Source organism: Xyrauchen texanus, chromosome 4 (assembly GCF_025860055.1).
Source record: "Xyrauchen texanus isolate HMW12.3.18 chromosome 4, RBS_HiC_50CHRs, whole genome shotgun sequence".
Classification (NCBI taxonomy): domain Eukaryota; kingdom Metazoa; phylum Chordata; class Actinopteri; order Cypriniformes; family Catostomidae; genus Xyrauchen; species Xyrauchen texanus.
In genome coordinates this window covers 45,120,639-45,140,317 of record NC_068279.1, presented here as the reverse complement: position 1 = coordinate 45,140,317, position 19,679 = coordinate 45,120,639, and positions in this window count along the sequence as shown.

Genomic DNA, 19,679 nt, shown 5'->3' with positions numbered 1-19,679 from the left:
AATGTACCTATTTAATTTGCCCCATTCAATTAACTCTTTTCATTCTCTAAAATGCTGACGATAGATCCCAGAAATGACTTCACACCCAAGAGCACAAGTAATGCACCCGCACCCCCCCCCCCACACACACACCACCCCACTCCCCACAGTTACGGGTGAATCTCCTGGATTCTCAGTCGAGGGTTTACGAAAATATATCTCACAAATGAAGGAGTAGATCAACATTTTGTTTTGGATAATTCTGTATCGACATTTACAACCCACACATGCGTCTTTGGTAAGACATCTAGCCTATTTTATTATGTGAAGTATACAAAGTTACATAAAGGATGAACATACTGTAGATGTAACAGATAACATCATTTAATGAACTGTCTGTTTAATTGTTACCTTTATTCTAAGTTTAAATCATTGCTGAACTTTTATTGTCATGTTTTATATAGGCATAGCCTACGTTAGCCTAGTGTGTGTGTGTGTGTGTGTGTGTGTGTGTGTGTGTGTGTGTGTGTGTGTGTGTGTGCATTACACAGCTAGAAATTTAATTTTGCAATGTTAAATGTAAGTGACAACAACAAATAAAATACACGGATTACCTACACATGTCTATCTGGTCTAAGTACGTCAAAATAATTTTGATGATATATGTAAATCAAGTACAACACTGAAAGTGTTGTCACCTCAAATCAGCAATAACCACCGTTAACTTCTGTTTAGCCTATATAGCCTACTTCATCCTGAATCCGAAGAGAGGCACTCAGACCCCAAGTGAAGAAAGTTAACGATTTTGCCATGTATATACTCATGACGTTAATTATATAAACAAAGATCCATGTACTGAGCTCCAGCTCATTCATTTGTTCTAGTAAATTACGCAGAATTCCCCACAATTGTGAATGCAGTTTTGCGCAGGTGTTCTAGAGCACGCTTTCATTCAAAGGTCCAAATGGGTTAAATAAACAAATTAAAGAAAAACTAAAATAGGAATATAGTTTTAAAATAAGTTATTGATCCTATATTTCCAAATCGGTCATTGGGTTCTTTTCAAAAAGGTTTTGGAAGTCTAAGCAATCATTTCGAAGCATCACCAAAAAGTGCTTCGGCGTATTTATCCTGTAGATCAAGTTCTTGGCGCCAGACCGTTTAGGACCTGTCAAAGTTCGTCATATTTCTCCAGTCCAAGAACAGCCCAGAAGAACCCCTCCATCAAGCACTCTCCTCTGTTTTCCTTTAGTGCTTCCGTGGCTGAAGGTGCATATTCTACCATTAAAGGCAAAGTATGTTAAATGTGCATGTAACATTGTAGTCCATCTCAAATGTTTTTCACAAGTGTACAAACTTGACACTTTTAGTGACAACACATTTATTTATATTTTTGTATTTTTGTGCATGTGGTCATATAGCCTAAATTGTGAAATGTAGTTTAATAGCATTCTTTTTTATGTAATAATAATAATAATAATTATTATTATTATTATTATTATTATTATAAATAAATCTATATAATTTTTAAGAATTGAAGCGTCAGATAGATTTTCTCTGAGCAAAGGTGTACATCAGATGGGGGCGCCAAAATAGGTCAAACCGCCTTATATTGAGTTCGCTACGTACGTTCAAGGGTTATAATGTCCTTACACATCGAGTAAATCGAGAGTAATCCTGGTATTTTCTGATCATTTGGTGTGAATTACTGTTAGCCCTCCAGATAACGCGGCAGGGGAGTCGAGCTCTTCATACAATAACCCAAGGAAGGAGTGACATAGACAATAGAAACTCTAACTTCACGTCATAATTCATAAAACATTGTTTTCTTAAATATAAATATATTAAATATATTTTTTTCATATGCGTGCTCTTTCTTTGAGAGTAGAGAGAAGGGCTTAATCTTAAAGACAATTATTTTTTTTTATTCATATGTAGGCTATATATATATATATATATAACTTAGATATTTTAATTTTAAGATCAAGGATCTACGTTGTAACTTTCCATTTCAGAATTGGTGAGGATTGATTTTTGATCATTTGATCTAGCATTGCTACTTCTTGTTCTTTGGAAATTCATACACGCCTTTCAAACATACAAATCAGATAGGCCAACAGCATACAGAATGTAAACACTGTACGTAATGTAGATGGGCCTATGTTTTATTCATCCATTCTGAACCATCTTCATTCCAGGTTTTGTCAGATGCTTGATTTGTTATTTATAATTGTGAACAATTGAACAGACTTTGCTGTTTTTGATTAGTTTTGTAATTTATTTCTGTACAAATTGTTAACACAAATGAGCTCCCTAACAGGTCAAGTGATTGGCAAGTAGTTTAAAAAGTTTTCTGTCACAACCACATAAATCCAACAACCGCGTGACAGAATTTATTATTATTATTATTATTTATTTAGTTGTTGTTGTTGTTTTATTCTGTGATGAGGATCGGGCAAGGTTTGTACTTTTTAACTAAAACGACAATTGTTTATAAAAAGAATGTAAAACAGATTTATTCTTTAAAATGTGCATTATTTAATCATTGAGAATACATGTAGGCTATTCCTATTCTTTTATTTCTGATAACACATAATAAAAAGAACCGAAGTTCAGACAGAGTACATTTTACACAAAAACAAAAGAGAGGGACAAAAACGAATCGTCTGTTGGCACAAACTAACGTTTTCAAACCAAGAAATAGTCTGACAAATGAACACGTTTGTGATGGTCTTATGAAACTCTGCTCTGCCCTTTATTCCTCAGATACACAATTAAAATAAAAAACAGTATTCATATGACCGATATTATTTATTCTAATAGGCCTATAAAGTTTTGCTGTGTCACAAGTCTCGCACAAAAAAAAAAAAAAAAAAAAAAAATCCTTTATTTAAATAAATAAATAAATACAAAAAAATGAATAAATAATCATGATTGGATCTATGCTAAGACAGAAAAATACTAATAATATAACATGTTCATTAATTTAAACTGTAATGAATATTATTCAGGATCACAGAAGAAGTCCGTATAAACTATGTATTGACTAGCTTTAATTGACTTCGATAATAGATTGATATTTAATAACAGGCCTGCATACGAATGAAAAAGCTTAAAAATAAACCATTGGAACATGTTCGTTATTTTCCATTTTCTAGGTTAATCTCCTCAACTATTTAAAAATGAGCTAAGTAAAAAATAATCACATACCTGTTGATCTGCAGAATAAATTCTAGACAAGGTAATTCGCCTACAATGTGTGGATTTGCATACCTATACATTGTTAAACGCTTGATTTGCCTTGTCATGGTTTCCTCTTAGAAATATGCTAATGCTTCAAGACAATGAATTACCTCATGATTGTATTTCAAGCAAACCTATTAAAATGCGTTTGGATACAAAAACTGGTAAGTCCTTCATATTTTATGATGACATCACCTTGGTAACCATGCAAAACAATGTCATTTTGGTTACAAGTGTGATTTCTACAATAGCTCCCCTACACTGTACTTTGGGAAATTCACAGACAATCTCTTAAAGTACAAAACCAGCAACACAATATAAACTTGAATCTATAAACATATTATCAATCTTGAAATTATTCAAACAGCAGCGCCATAATGCATTAGAGCAATTGATAATAGGTCATGTACCAAATTCATGTAACATGTTGCTGTTTTAATCTGAATAGCATGTTTTCTTCTTCTTCATCTTCTTTCTCATGACACATTTGGATTACAATAATGATAGAAATTAAACATGATTTTGCTCCTTGTTGATTTTGAAGTATAGTAATGGTAAAAAACGTCCTATGTCTTTCATCTGGTCGTCTTCATTGGTTGGCAAGCATGGCGAAAAATGTTTGGGATGCCTTATAAAGGTCATTCTTTCAGCCAGACACTGGTTTGAGATTCACCACTGATCAAAGGCTGGTGGGAGTGTGGGGGAGAGTCAGCTCTCTTCTAGGCTGGATTATAAAATGAATGTATTAACTTTACAGGTCAATCTCTCCCCACACCATTACTACACCTCTCTCGGGAATGTTCAACATCTTATTGATGTTTTTTCTTCTTTAACAAATATCTGAAACACTGGCTGCTTCATACGAACGCTGGTATCTCAGCTTGGGATAGGCTGTGAGACCGTAGGGAGTACTTAGAAATGCTATGCTATCAGAGAGATTATGTTGCAGTGTATTGCCAACAAATGTTACATGGAACTATCTGCTAAGTTGTTGAGTTACATGTACACACATATACATGCATTTGGGATATGGGACTTTCTCTCAATCTGTCTCTCTGAGACTACAGGAGTATGACAATACATTTCTGGAGTAGGAAGTGACCTCAGAGGTCCCACACAAGAGGAATGGCTCCCTGAATATATTGGGTAATAACTCGTAATTAAAGCCATATGATGAGCTGACTTGAGGGGTGGGGAGGACAGGTTATGTGACATTACTTGCATCTTCTCTTCTCTTCTCTTCTCTTCTCTTCTCTTCTCTTCTCTTCTCTTCTCTTCTCTTCTCATCTCCCAAGACTAGTAAGGATGTTTGTTTTGTTTTACAGCTCACGACCAGCACATAACACTTTTTCTCCTTCCTGACTGTCCACAATACATTTTACAGTGACCGTTTGAAGACACACTGGAAAAAGAAAGAGGGTGATAGAGATAGAAGACAGAAAATCAGAGCAAGATGACACGAAGAAAAGGAAAGATGTTCTGTGTTGCCTCAGTCACCATTCAAGATTCAAGACCTATTGTCCAACTAACATCCAGCCACACCCCAACCCCTGCATGACCAGCTCCATCTCTAATAACATCAGAGAGCAGACAGGAAGGGGGCCATCAATCTTGGCTGCTTTCACCTCTCCGGTCACAGTCCACACCTGGGACACATTCGACATTATGTTAGGTCAACCTGGGGTCCAATAGAGTTATTGCAAGGTCAAAACAGTAAAGTAGAAATCCCGTTCAAACACTTGGAGATAAACTTTATTTCTAGCATTTTGGCAGCTCGGATTGCACAAAGAAAGGGCTGTGCTGAAGTGATGAGCAGGTTATTGTTACTCAAGTTTTGGAGGACTCTGATGGACTAGGACTCCCAGAGATGAGAAAAAGATGCATTATATTCAGTCTATGACATTAAATATTTATGTCAAGGTGAGAGAATCTTTCATCAAATAAAAAAAATAAATAAAATGATTGTCCTGAAGTTTGTTGCATCAGCAGGGTGGGAGACCCATGTTGAGGGTTCGGTTCCCATGTTGAAACAAGGAAATTATAGTGCTGCATAATCAGTATTGCACAAATAAGAGGTTATATTTTCCCCTCTTACATAAAAGTTTTACTCCACTGATGGTTCGGCTTAGTTTTGGGATTTGGGTTCGGGGGTACACTCTATCATATATAATGCCACGGTTGTTTTTTTTGTGTGATTATGACAGTCTGGGATATGTCAATGATTATCAACAATATTGCATTTGATGCATTATTATTTATTTTGCAGTGTCTTATTTAAAAAAGAGCCTCACACTCAGGACCTTAGAGGACAAAAATGTCTGTGTCATAAAACTGCCATAAAAATGTATAGATTAATTTTACCCTTTAAATGCCAGTTAGTTTACATAATGCCACTGTTGTTTTTTTCACACACACACACACACACACACACACACACACACACACACACACACACACACACACACACACACACACACACACAAATAGGAACAAAGTATGTATTTGCTCCATAGGCTAAACTTGAGAAAAATGGTGCCCTCTGGTGGAAATTATAAAAAAATGAAAGCATAATATCAAATATTTAAGTATTAATGGGTTTTAATGGGGACATCTTTGTCATTGGCACAAGTTTTACAACTCTATTGAGTTTTAAATCAACTTACCCTAAACCTCAAACGTAAACTTAACCGATAATGTCATAGAAAAGTGCAATTTCTGAGGCAACCATGTTATTTTGTGGTGCTTCTGTGACACTTTAAGCTCACATGTCTTACTTGTTCTTTAGGACTCATACCATTGTCCTCTGCATCTCAAGTTCAACGTTCAATCAATTGAGCTCCTGCGCAATTCAATGCAACAAACTGCAAATGCAAATATAAAAGTCATGCACTGTAGTAAAAGTGTTTAGATGCCATAAGATAGCATTGTGTGATGGAAAAGTTGAAAAGTAAGTGTTTATGAACTAATAATCTACCGTGATTTGTGTTGCTGTAGTAGCATCAAAATGCATTTCACCAGGAAACGTACAAATAAATTTGCAAAAATGTAGTTATTATAAAACAATTGTAAGGGACCAGGTTTCATTTTTAAGTGAGCATGCTTAACTTGCTGTGAGCAATTGACCATACACTCATAAATAAATTATAAAAAAAAACAAAAACAAATCTTGTTGCACTCTAATATCTGTCTTGACTATTACTTTTCTGATGCAATTTAAACTTTAAACTGCAGCAATTTTCGAGGTACTGTCGCCTAAAGATGAATTACTTTTGTTGTATCATTCCTCATTTTGTAAGTTGTTTTGGATAAAAGCATCTGCTTAATGAATATATGTAAATGTAAATTGGCCAAACTGTAATGAAACATTTGAGTTTTGTAATAAAACCACACTATAATGAAGATATGCAGTCTTATCCTCTTAATTAAACATTCTTCCCTCCTTATTTTGAACACTTACCTGCATCGTCACACATACACCAAATAACACAAATGCATATGTGTTGTGTATGGCTTTATCGGTTGTAATCTGCAATGATATCAATTTCTCGGCCAAAGATCAGGCCCAGTACCACTCCGATCCCCAGCTCCCCCTGGAATGTGAGTGTGGCTCATTACTATGAAGGACGTAAGCTGATGAACACCACTAAAGACCTAAAAGCCTTTCTTGTGTGGCCTAATACAGCCACACTGAGACTTTTTAGACATTGGATTGTAGCTATTTGCTTTTTTCCTAACCCCGAATTCCCATCAGTCTGCTGGGTTAGAGCTTAAAAGGACACAGCATTTTTAAAATTTCAGGATGAAACTAAATTAGACAATTTGTTAATTTACAATATTATTGCTTTCAAACATAGTTGTTGAGAACATCAAGAACAATGGCACACTAGAATGCACAGATAAGATCTGGCTTCAGAGTGTTCCGGTGTATAGCTATAATCCTCTTACATGTTCTGTTCTCACTTCTGTACAGGGAGATATAAATCCTGCTGCTTTCACGTGATATCAAAATTACTTTGTTGTTTGTAATCTGAGATATTTGCAACACAGACCAGAGCATACATCCCATCCAGCTATCTGAGCCACTGCGCACTGCTGATCTAGGGAAAGAGTCCTCCTCTAGTTTTTAACCTAATTGCTTTAAGACACCCAAACAAATCTGGTCTCAGATCAGATCCACACACTCTCTGATCCCTCTCTTCTCTGATTCAGAACACATTGCCCCAAATGAAAGCGCCGCTGTGACAGAGATACATGGCGGGCAGCATTAGGCTCAAAAACTGAGCCTGAGATCAAAGGGAAACACAGGAGGCTCTTAATCAGCTAGTTGTGCCAGTGTCAAATGTGAATGAGAGGAACGCCGGGCCGACTCTTGACTTTCCCCAGCCCAATTTGGCCATCCTCAGCAGCAACCCACATCCACAAGCCCCTGTGCTTCCTCTAAACCCCCTCCTCTCTCTGATTTGTCATGTTGTTTAAAGAATAATCCCACCATGGTGCCCAGCTGCCTCTGGTTAGCGCTTGCACGTCAAAATGCCCCTCTGTGGATCAGGCTGCAGGAAGATGAATGGAGCACAAATGCACCATCTCCATATTTTCCAATCAGGCTCCATTAGACAAAGGAAATCTATGAGACATCCTCACCTCCAATGCCCTACAGCCAGATCAGTGACATGTGGGATGGGGTTGTGTTACACACTCACTATATATGGTACAAAATTTCCATCTGGCCCATCAGTATTTGTCCATGTAGCTGGCACAATAAAACAAGTTTTACTCAATTTTTCAAACTGATCTAACTGTGAAATAGGTGACTGGAGGATGAAAATTTTGCTGGCAAAATCAGTCTGTGTTTGCTGAAATTCAAACCACTGCCACCAGTGGCTGAAGCTTGAAGTTTTGTTGAAGGAATGGACACGTGTGAGCTGCAGTTTTCTGGATAAAATGTCCAAAGAGTGGCGCCAAATGTGAGTTGTACTTTTAGTTGTAAATTATTTAATACAGTCAGCAGGAATGCATACTTTAATAAAATGTTTTATTTTAGAATGAAAATGTAACCTCAGAATTGCATTCACCATTGTTTTTGTGAACGTGATTACCCTCTGGTTCCCATGGGATTACAACCCGTGTCTCAGAGGTTTCTCGCGCAATCTGTAGCACCAGAGGCAAATTTCTTTACACTTGAATTGATGCAAAAATGTCTAATGGGGTATAGCACTTGTCATTAATCCAGCTGAAGAAGGTTGATATCTGGGTACTTGAGCTTTCGGAAGAAACATGCCTATTTTCTGTGTGATGATTTTAGATATTATTCCAGGCCGTTGGTCTTTCTAAAATAGGTTTAAGGCTAAAAGGTGCGTCAAAAAATATTGTTTTCATACAGGTTGCTCAAACAATCCCCCTGTATACCATTGGTCATGTAAATATATAGGCCTGTCCCTCAAAACAGAGCAATGTTTTGTGGAGCCTGATGTCATGAAAATTGAGTAACTATGGTGAACTTTTTGCCAAATGATAGTGGTTCATTATATATCTCATGACATTTCCAAGGCAAAATGCCAAATGTGTGGTGCTAAATGGGAGTTAAATACATAATTTACTCACCCTCATGCTATTTCAGATGTGTTTGACTTTCTTTCATCTGCTGAACACAAACTACATTTTTAGAAGAATCACATTTGTTATCATTAATTACACATACAGACATTGCAGGTGGAAGAGAAAAAAGTCAAGAGCACGGGAATAGAGCAGTTTTCAATTACGCTTCAATGAAAACCCTGCTACAGCATTACTGGAGCCTGGGGCAGGGGAGCCCTGCACTGCTCAGCCATGAGTTAAGCCAGAGACCCTGGCTAAATATCTTGTTTCCAAATCAGTCCATGAGCTCAGTACCACTGAATTGAGATCAGATCAGATACGTTACATATCTGGCTGTCAAAGTTCACATGCGTGGAATGTAATAATATTCAGGTGAGGGAAGCAAGGGAGGGCATCAAGCTGTTAAATTGAACATGATTCATCCAAGTATTCCAGGCTGGTCTCTCAGTGGCCCAAAAGTGGATAAGAGTATGGGCAGACAGAAGGAAATACATTCACAAAGAAACACAAACTTCCATAGTCACGCTCATTTCATTGCCTCATTTGATTCCATAGCTTCAACATACCAAAAGTGACATTTGAAAATAACTTACACACACACACACACACACACACACACACACACACACACACACACACACACACACACACACACACGTTGGTGTAGCTACTCGGTGTGTGAGGTGTAAGGACTCTCCATAGACATAATGATTTTTATACAGTACAAACTATAGATTACATCCCCTAACCATAACCCTAACCCTTAACCTAACCCTCAAAAAAAGTTCAGCTTTTTTACAATTTCCATAAAACATTGTTTAGTATGTTTTTTTTTGAGCGATTTGAATTATGGGGACACTAGAAATTTCCTCATAAACCACATTTATAGCATAACACCCTTGTAATTACCAGTTTGTAACCTAAAAAAAGTCCACATAAACCACTTAACCCACCCGCCCCCACACACACAAATGCAAGGGACTGAGATGGCTGCCTGTCATCCAACGCTACAAAAAATTACTTCCTTATCAGTATTTTGTCTTAACATTTCCCTGTAATATTTCTAATCTGTGGAACCCCATATAGAACAGGGAGATAATTTAATTTCTGTAATAGTTTTGTGTTTCAGCACAATAGTTTATATTACCACGTAATTATTTTTTGTTCCCTCACAATAAATCGACCACGGTTTTACTATAGTATAACTGTAGTAGCCATGTCTTTTCTGTCCGAAATCATGGTTTTGTTATACTAATATTGTAGACAGAAGTAATCATGAGGTTATGGTGGAAACCACGGTTTAGACACAATTAACCATGATTTTTCCATAGTAATACTGTAGTAACCTTGACAATGATTGTCATAACCATGTATCCCTTTCAGTTTCAGTTGAAAGTCCTTCCCTTTGGCCTGTCACTAGCTCCTCCCACTTTTACCAAGTGTGTTGATGCGGCACTCGTTCCGAGGAGGCTGAGTGGCATCCGGGGCGTAAAATAACTCTATTTTAGCGCAATAGGAAAAGTAGGCAATAGAGCACAGGGATCTGTTGCTTACGCACTTGGAGAGTTTGGGTCTTAAGGTTAATTGGTCAAAGAGCACCCAGTCTGCAGGTTTCCTTTTTTGGATGGAACTCAACCTGGTGACTATGACAGGTTGCCTATCCGGTGCCTGCATTCAGTCTACCCTTCAGTGCTTGATAAGTTTTAAGCCAGGTGTAGCTTTTCTGCGGCAAGTGCCTCAGCAGATGTTGATGTCACTCCTCTAAGATTGCTGCACATTAGGCCTCTCTAGTGCTGGGTTACTCAATGGTGCCTTGTCACATGTGGCAATGCAATCACTCAAGTCTCCTTGTAATGTGCCACTGTGAAGCTGCACTCACAATATGGAGGACACCCTGAGTCTATCATAAGGGTGTTGTACTGGGCTGTCCTGTACGACGGTGGTCTGGTGATCAGCACCTGGACTGGGCTACAAACTACATGGCATGTGAATTGCCTTAAGCTGCTTTCTGCTTCTTGGCTCTCGCTGCCTTTCGGGCAGGCGTACAGAAATGGATGGAAAAACGCAAACATTCATTCTCTCCTGTTTGCTTGCTACACTAAGCTCTCTGCAAGGTTCAGAAAGACCAGGAAACTCTGCTGTTGGTTGTCCCGGAATAGCCCGACCACCATTGGTTTTCAGGGTTGGTCGAGCTGCTAGATGCTATTCCCTGGAGGATTCCTTTGCTAAGAGATCTGCTCTTGCAGGCTTGAGGAACAATCTGACATCCTCAGCCAGAGCTGTAGAGACTCCATGACTTGCCAACGAACGGGGCTGGTTAGACACTCAAGCTTTTCTCAGTCAGTGCTTGACACCATATTGCAGGCTAGGGACCCAGTGATTAGGCAGTTCTACACTCTGAAATTGTGCCTCTTTGTGGCTTTGTGTGGCTCCCAAGGTGAGGACCCAGTTCAATCTCACATGAAAGCAGTTCTTTGCTTCTTGCAAAGAGTTCGCATGCAGGATTCCACGCTCAAAGTCTACATTCTGGACATGACCCTATATGTGGGTTTTGGTGGGCAGACACCCCCTCATCAGTTTTTGCAGGGAGCTAGATTGCTAAGGCTTTCTCACATAACACTGGTGTTGCAAGCGCTTACAGATCCACTGTTTGAGCCATTAAATTTGCATGTAAGCATACTTTCGCTGAAGAATTTGCCTCAGTTAAATGTGAAGGGGGCCTTCAGACCCTGTCAGTTAAAGACTCTTGTTTGGCGTTTGGACCAGGCTTGTCTAAGGTTGTCCTTAAGCTTAGAGAATGTAAAGTGTACTGGTTTGGGCTTAATTTCCTTCACCATTTGAGTCGGACAAGGCTAAGGGACTGCACATGCTTTGCCCAGTGAGGACATTGCATATATATGTATTGACAGCACAATTCAATTCAGACTGTCTGTTTGGCTCTTTGTCTGCTGCGGAGGCAGTGGATTAGGTTTCCCTGTCTCCAAGCACTTTTTCCCACAAGGTGGTTGATGCCATTTTGCTCTCTTATGACTTGCAAGGTAAACCATGTCTGGTTGGTGTGAAGGCTCATTCAATCAGGAGCATGGCTTCGTCCTGTGCTTGGGAGAAAGGGGTATTGTAAATGTTGTCCCTCCCTTTCCACGTTCAAACGGCAAAGTAGAATTAATTGAAATGTTTTCACTACCTTCAATAGCTAGTTTGTATTGATTGGTGTATGTGAATCAGTAGCACAGCATTATGTTTACAATTCAGCTACCCTGACCAGCTTCTATCATGGAGGAGGTCAATGCAGCGTCTTGTTTCTGTTTATTTGGGAACCAAGGTTACAGTCATAACCAAGACTTTTTTTTACAGAAACCATGTTTCTACTATAGTGATATTGCAGACGGTTGTAATCGTGGTTCCCTTTCCATTCAGTCCACTTAACATTGCTATGGTGAAAGTATTCCTCGATGACCTAATTGAAACGCTTTAAAAATTATGTCAATCTTCTGATTGGCAATGATGTTTGAGTCATATATAAGTGGGTGCTCAAGCATAATTTCTTCATAATTTCTTCCTTCATGACAACGAACATTCGACTTCGTTTAAAAAACCCTTGACTGCTTCGCCATCGAGAAACACAATTAAGCGGACCATTCTTCTCTTCGAGATATGAACAGGATGACTTGTCGCCAGTGCTTCTAGTGCCTGCAGTGAGAAGGCTTTCTCCTGAAATGTGTGTTCTGGTGAAGTTTTTTCCACCTCGCCATTGAAGATACTCTTGGTGAACAGGCTGTTCGCTTCAGATGCTCGTCGTTGAACAAAGTGGTGCTTCGGCAAGATACGACCCAATTCCCACAGCGCTCCGGCTGGAGATACTGTATCTTTTCACATAAGTATACGTTTTTATAAAGATATATGTTTTTATAAGCTTCTGGGCTTTCACAAAAAGAGCAAAGTGTTATGCCGGGTCAAGTTTTTAGATGGAAAGTGGTGACCACGGATGTGTCCATCATGGGCTGAAGTGCTGTGTGCGATGGATACCCAGGTTTTGACACCTGGACAGGTGCAAAGAGGGCATGGCACATCAACCACCTAGAACTACTGGCTGTCTTTCTAGCCTTGAAGGCTTTCCATTCCAACATTATGAATCACCACATTTTAATTAGTTCAGCAACACAACAGTATTGGCCTACATAAATAGCCAGGGTAGAATCCGATCACCACAATGGATGAGAAGACCTCCTCCAATCATCTCCTCTCCCTACGCATGACTAATGGTCTGCGAATCACAATTGTGCGTTTCCCCGGAATGCCTCCTTCATTCTGTCATTTGCAAAGTCTGAGAGGATGAGGAAACGGTTCTGTTGATTGTGATGAAATGGCCCAATCAGTCCTGGATTCCAGAGATGTTAGAGGTACTGGACGGCCCTAAATGGGAAATATCACTGGGGAGGGACCTCCACTCGCAAGCACAAGGCACGATTTGACATCCTATGAATGGAGCACATCGAACCAGCCGGAATTAGCTCAGTCGGTGATAAACACCATTTTACTGGCTAGAGCACTGTCCACTAGATGTATTTATGCACTAAAATGGCAGATGTTTGCAAACTGGTGCTCTTCACGTAGTTAAGACTCAGTGAATTGCTCCATAGCTGAGATAATTACATTCCTTCAAGAGTGCTTAGACACTGGTCTTACCCCGTCAATGCTTAAGGTTTATGTTGCAACTATTTTCACGTTTCATGCCCACGAGGCGGATTCTTCTATAGGCAGACATGATCAGATCATAAAATTCCTTAGAGGAGCGAGGCCCTTCAACGGTGCTCATATGGGACCTAAATCTAGTGCTGAAGGCATTCACAAGCCCCCTGTTAGAACCAATGGAATTTGTTGAGTTGGTTGTGCTTTCATTAAAGACCGCACTCGTGTCAGCTTTGGCCTCATTTAAACGGGTGGGTGACATACAGGCACTGTCAACTGACAGCTCATGTCTGGAGTTTGGACCAGATCTTACAAAGGCCACAATTAAACCTAGAAAAGTCTGGTCCATCAGGTGGTCCGTCTGCAAGCCTTCTGTCCCCCACCATTTAGTTCAGATGAAGAGCTGTCTATGCATTTCTTATGCCCTGTATAGGCATTACACACATATGTCTAGTGCACCTGCCAGTTTCAACTGTCGGATCAGCCCTTTATTTGTTATGGAGGTCGCACGAAAGGCATGTCCATCTCCAAACAGAGGATTTCTCACTGGTCTAATGATGCAATCACTTATGAATCACAGGGTGTGATTTTCCCAGGATGTGGCAACCAGGATGTGGCATCTATCTCTTCATATGTTTTTAGAGTGATTTTTATACAATGGGCATGCCAAAACCCTCAGTTAAGTGTAGGCTACCAGTTATAATTAAAACAGCCACAAATATGTAAGCTGTGGATATAATACCCCCTCTGAAGTCTCAAGCACTCCCTATAAAAATAAAACCTACTTTTTCAGCCAGGGTTGCGAAAGTGTTAAAATCACACTGTGTGATCTATATAGATTCCCAAATATATTATCCACCATCTCGTATTACCCATGTGGGGATATTCATTGTATATACACTTAAGGCATATCTACAAGTTATCGGCCTGCAGGCCTGTGACTCTTTATACATATCCATGTTTAAGTGTTTTACCACTGTGGGTGTGATGTCATGAAGTATGTCAGAATGGAATGTTGTTCCCTATAGCATTGTTGAGTGGACTGATTTGGAAGGGAACATCTCCGCTTACCCATGTAACCTCGGTTCGCTGAGATGAAGTGAACGAGACATTGCAAAAGCTGGCAGCACTACTACTTCAGTGATTTGAGGAAAGAGTAATTCCCTTTGACTCTCAGTCAGAAAATTTGAAGTAATGATGCTTAAGCGCCCACTTATATATGGTTGATGCATGCCCAAAATGACAGGGCTTAAACAGTATTCCAATCAGAAGATTGGTATAATTGTACAAGTGTTTCAAATAAGGTAGTTGAGTAAAGTACTTTCCCCATAGCAATGTCTCATTCCCTTCATCTCAGGGAACCAAGGTTACACATGTGTATCCAGAAATGTGTAATAATATTGCAGTAACCATTGTGTTTTGTTGGAAACCATGGTTTTATTATAGTCTTTTTGTAGGTACCATAACTGTAGTAACCATGGTTTGGATACATTTAACCATATATTTAATACAGTAAAACTGTAGTAACCATAACCATAGTAATAATGGTTAATCTTGTGGTTACTATGGTTATACTACAAATACCATGGTTAATTTTCAAAAGGGTTAACCAAAGTTTAACGATGGCATTTGTAGTAAAATCATAGTAACCACAAAATTTGGATTTTATTATAGATAATTTTTTCCTTTATTATATAACTATGATTTCACTATGGTCACCATACTTAAGCCTTGGTCAATTTGGTGGTTACTCTGCTTTTACTACAAATAGCATAGTTTAACCACGGTTACTGTAATAAAACCATAGTTAATTTATTGTAAGTGTGGTGAGGCACATAAAGGCGCTCTTTAACTGTACTTGACTACGCCACTCCAATTTTGTTTGGATAGGAGATCCCAAGTCACTAGAGGGTTCCCTGCTCGGCTATCCAATTAAATGAATAAACTTAAGGCAACATTACCATAAAATCAAAACACCACTTTTTATTAAATACAAGGATCCTGGTCCCATCTGCTTTCACACAAAGCTGGCCAAATGTAAGCATGAGAGATGGTAATACAATTAATTAACTATGGGAGGTAACATAACACTTCAAAAGAAAATGCACACCAGAAATGAATAAATACAATTAACCCCAAAAGAAATTACAAAGTTTCTACATGCCACACTAAATACACACAAAAACTCTTTCCACACCAACCTTATATGAATCAGAGTGAATATCCCCCCTCCTCAGTTACTATACTCAAAGCTACAGATAAATGACCTGGTTATAGTTCACAGAATAAACCATATAAAAAGTACAACTGATTAGTCGTGGGCCAACTAAACAAAACAATATTAATGAGAAAAAAATAAAAAAAATAAAAATAAAATAAAATCACAAAACCATGAATAACAAAAATATGGTAGGGAAAACAGTGATCAGTTGCACAGGACAAATCGAATTCTACAAAAGAAAAGACAATAATAAATAAAGCAAAAATACACAAATCAACCCATACAAAAAAACCCACATTCTCATTAAAACAACTATATCTAAACATAACATTAGTTCCAACTAGAAACCACTGTCCATATATTTATTTCAATCAACATGGTTAAAACATGCTAGCTATTACAACATTATATCAATAAAAATAAATACCTTAGTTGCCTTTTGGCTAACTTCAGAAGCCACAGCAAGTACAGCAGCAGTTAATATCAATCACTCATCCAGCCAAACTTTATCAGCATTAGGGCATTTAGACCTCACGTCTAAAACAAATAACAGAACTTGTTCTTCCAGTGACCGGCAGTCACTTATTTCCAGGGGTTTCAGTACAGCGTAAAAATGTGACGTGGTTGTGTAGGCGTTCTCCTAATTCAAAATTTGCATAGTTCATATGCACTTATATTGCAAACGGTAACAAAAATTATTTATCGTTACTCGTTCTTTACATTAAAATGCTACCGCATCTTTTACAAAATCATCTGCCTCTGTATCATAGTAAAACAACAAAAACATTTACCGATTTCCCTATTTTGTCTTAGATTCTCCATGGCTGTTCCATCAGTTTGCTGTCGCTGTTATGAAAAGCCCGCGATGAAAATATGAAACGCCCGCGGAAAGAAGGCACTATAATGCGCATGTGCGCTGACCTGAAATTTGTTTTATGTCATGGCCACGCCCCTTGTAGGTCGCTGTACTGAAACCCCTGTACTTTAGTGAATGCCTCCAGTGACCATGCCAAACAATTCAGGTACTGCAACCATTCCTCTCACAGGAAGTGACATTTTTAAAGGGAAATCACACCCTCTACAGATACCCTCAGCAGCACCCCCTATTGACTTGGCTACATAAGGAAACCAAAAATAATTGCATGGGGATTGAAAACATTTTGTAAGGGAATGTAAAACTATTTTTTTTTTTTTAAATTCCCTCCCTGTCCTCTTAGGAGCTCCATCCTAATTGAATAAGACAATAAACATGAACCAATGGAAAGACAAGACTACTGAAACCAAAGACCAATCAGAATAAAACATGACAGAGACAGGAACCGGAACAGGAGGTGAAAATTAAACTTCAAAATCAGAGACATAAAAACACAAAGGGTTCTTTTCATTTCTGAAATTGTGCATCCTCGTTTCCTTTCCTTGCTTCCTTTCCTCACTTCCTTTCCTCGCTTCCTTTCCTCGCTTCCTAACTGCACCCTCTTAGGAAACAAGGAAAGCATGGAAGAATAGAAAACAAGGACAGAGGAATTAGGTCGTACTTCAATCGATTTCCAGGTCATGGGCTCGAGGACAGAGGAGTGAGGAAACCAAGATGCACAATTTAGGAAATGAGAAGCACCCAAAGACATGACACTAATCATTCTGGGGCGGCTGTGGCTCAGGTTTTAGAGCGGGTTGTCCACTAATCGCAGAGTTGGTGGTTCAATTCTCGGCCCACATGACTCCACATGCCTAAGTGTCCTTGGGCAAGACACTGAAACCCAAGTTGCTCCCAATGGCAGGCTAGCACCTTGTATGGCATCTCTGCCATCATTGGTGTGTCAATGGGTGAATGAGATGCAGTGTAAAGCCCTTTGAATACAACTAAGTTTAAAAAGATGCTTTATAAGTGCAGACCATTTACCATCTAAAAAAAAAAAGATACATTAGCTTGAGAAGCAAAATTGCATAAAACGTCTAGGTTATGAATGTAACCTCCGTTCCCTGATGGAGGGAACGAGACGTTGTGTCTGAGAAGTGACACTAGGGGTCTATATACCTCTGATCTATGAAAAAAGGCCAATGAGAAGTTGGCAGTCAGTATTTGCATACCCCGCCCCCGGACATACGGGTACAAAGGCGAGGCAAAAACTAGAGTTCATTCAGGATTTTTCTGAGGAGCCGGAAATGGTTTTGGCCACTACAGCGGTTCGGCTCAGCGACGTGGCCAGGAACACACAATGTCTCGTTCCCTCCATCAGGGAACTGAGGTTACATTCGTAACCTAGACGTTCCCCGTCTATTGCTCTCTTCGACGTTGTGTCGGAGAAGCGACACTAGGGGTCCAATTTAAATCTGCCATGCGCTGAGCCGTGTATGTGTTCTGCTGACACAGGAGCGGGCAGGTATTTCTTACGTGCTAAACGACCGGCTGTGTCAGACTGCATGTACCCTTCCCCAATGCCCCAAAAAAGTCGTCGGAATCCTTCTGGTTACCCTAGACAGCCTGGCCGGACCTCTTTTCTCTCTATGTTTCTCGCATAGATCAATAGACAGCCGGGGCCATTACATGCATTGAGGGAAGGGGGTCTTACCCAATTTCCTATTCTTTCAGGGGGAAAAGACCCTGCGGAGACCACACCTACCAGGCGGGGAGGTAAAGTGGCGAATACATCACATGTGTTTTTAGGCGACACGTGGAAGTGGTGCGGTGGTAGATCCAGCCTCAGCAAGGGGGAGTTGCTACAACACGGTGACCGGGGGGCAGCCGAAACTTACCCAAGGAAAACGCGGGTCTGCTCATAAGGGGACCGTATCGCGGAAAATACACACAGGTGGAGTCCGAGTAGGCATCCTCACCCTGCGGAGCACCTATTCCAGTACAGAGTAGACTGAGTACCCGCAGTGGATTGGGTCGGCAAGTTCCTCCGCTGAACTGCGGACCCATGAGGGCTAGGGAGGAATCGACCAGTGATTCGAGATGTGGAATCTCCTGGGATAAAAAGACGCACAATTTTACCTCAACCGAGGGAAAGGGCGCCATATGCAAGCGTCAGATTTATGATGAAAACAGAAAATTTTTTTGCAAATTTAATAAAATGCATATTTTGATTACAATTTGAATTTAAGTGGAACAAAACCAAAAATTATTTTTGCAGTGGACATCAAAGACATAGTTGGTTTTCTGTTCTTGTATGGAATTGCCATTGACCTCTATTGTTTGTATACCGAGCAAATTATATGTACTTTCCCAATCTCTCCTACACATTACCCTCACAGAAACCTTTTTGCATTTTTAGATTTTTATTAAGACATTATTATATGTTTATTAAGCCATTCTCCTTGTAGGGACCATTGGCAGGTCTTCGCGATCTAGGATAGTTCAAGTTTTACTACACACACAGACACACACGCATGCAGACAAAACAGGCCTATTATTGCTATTTTTTTGTGAGGTTATACAAATTACATTTGTGATTTTGCTTTATGATTGAGTAAATTACTCCAAATATGGTTTGCTCTTCAACCATAGTTTTGTAAACTAATCTGTGAGGCACTTTCTGTAGATTTTTTAGTATACCCCACTTTTCAAGATCCTTATCACGCATCAAAACATTCGAATTTCATTGAACCAAATATTTTAACATTGATTCATACTTAATTACATTCACGTTTATTGATAAATTGCATACATAAATGTGTAGTCTACTGTTTTTAAAAGTTATTTAATAATATCTAACAATATTTTATCAATTGAATGAAAAATCCTTCACTTGTTAAGTTTCTTCATTTCAAAACCTGTTGGATTTGTCCTAGCAACATTTCTGAGGATAAAAGACCCTTTTATTTCTCCTGAATGCACAAATTCAGAAGTTTTATTCTGTGAAGCAGAACGCTAGAACAAAATTATGAGTTGGTTTGGAAATATAATTGGGTTGGCAGAACACGCAATGAAACCCTTCTTTGTTTTGCACAA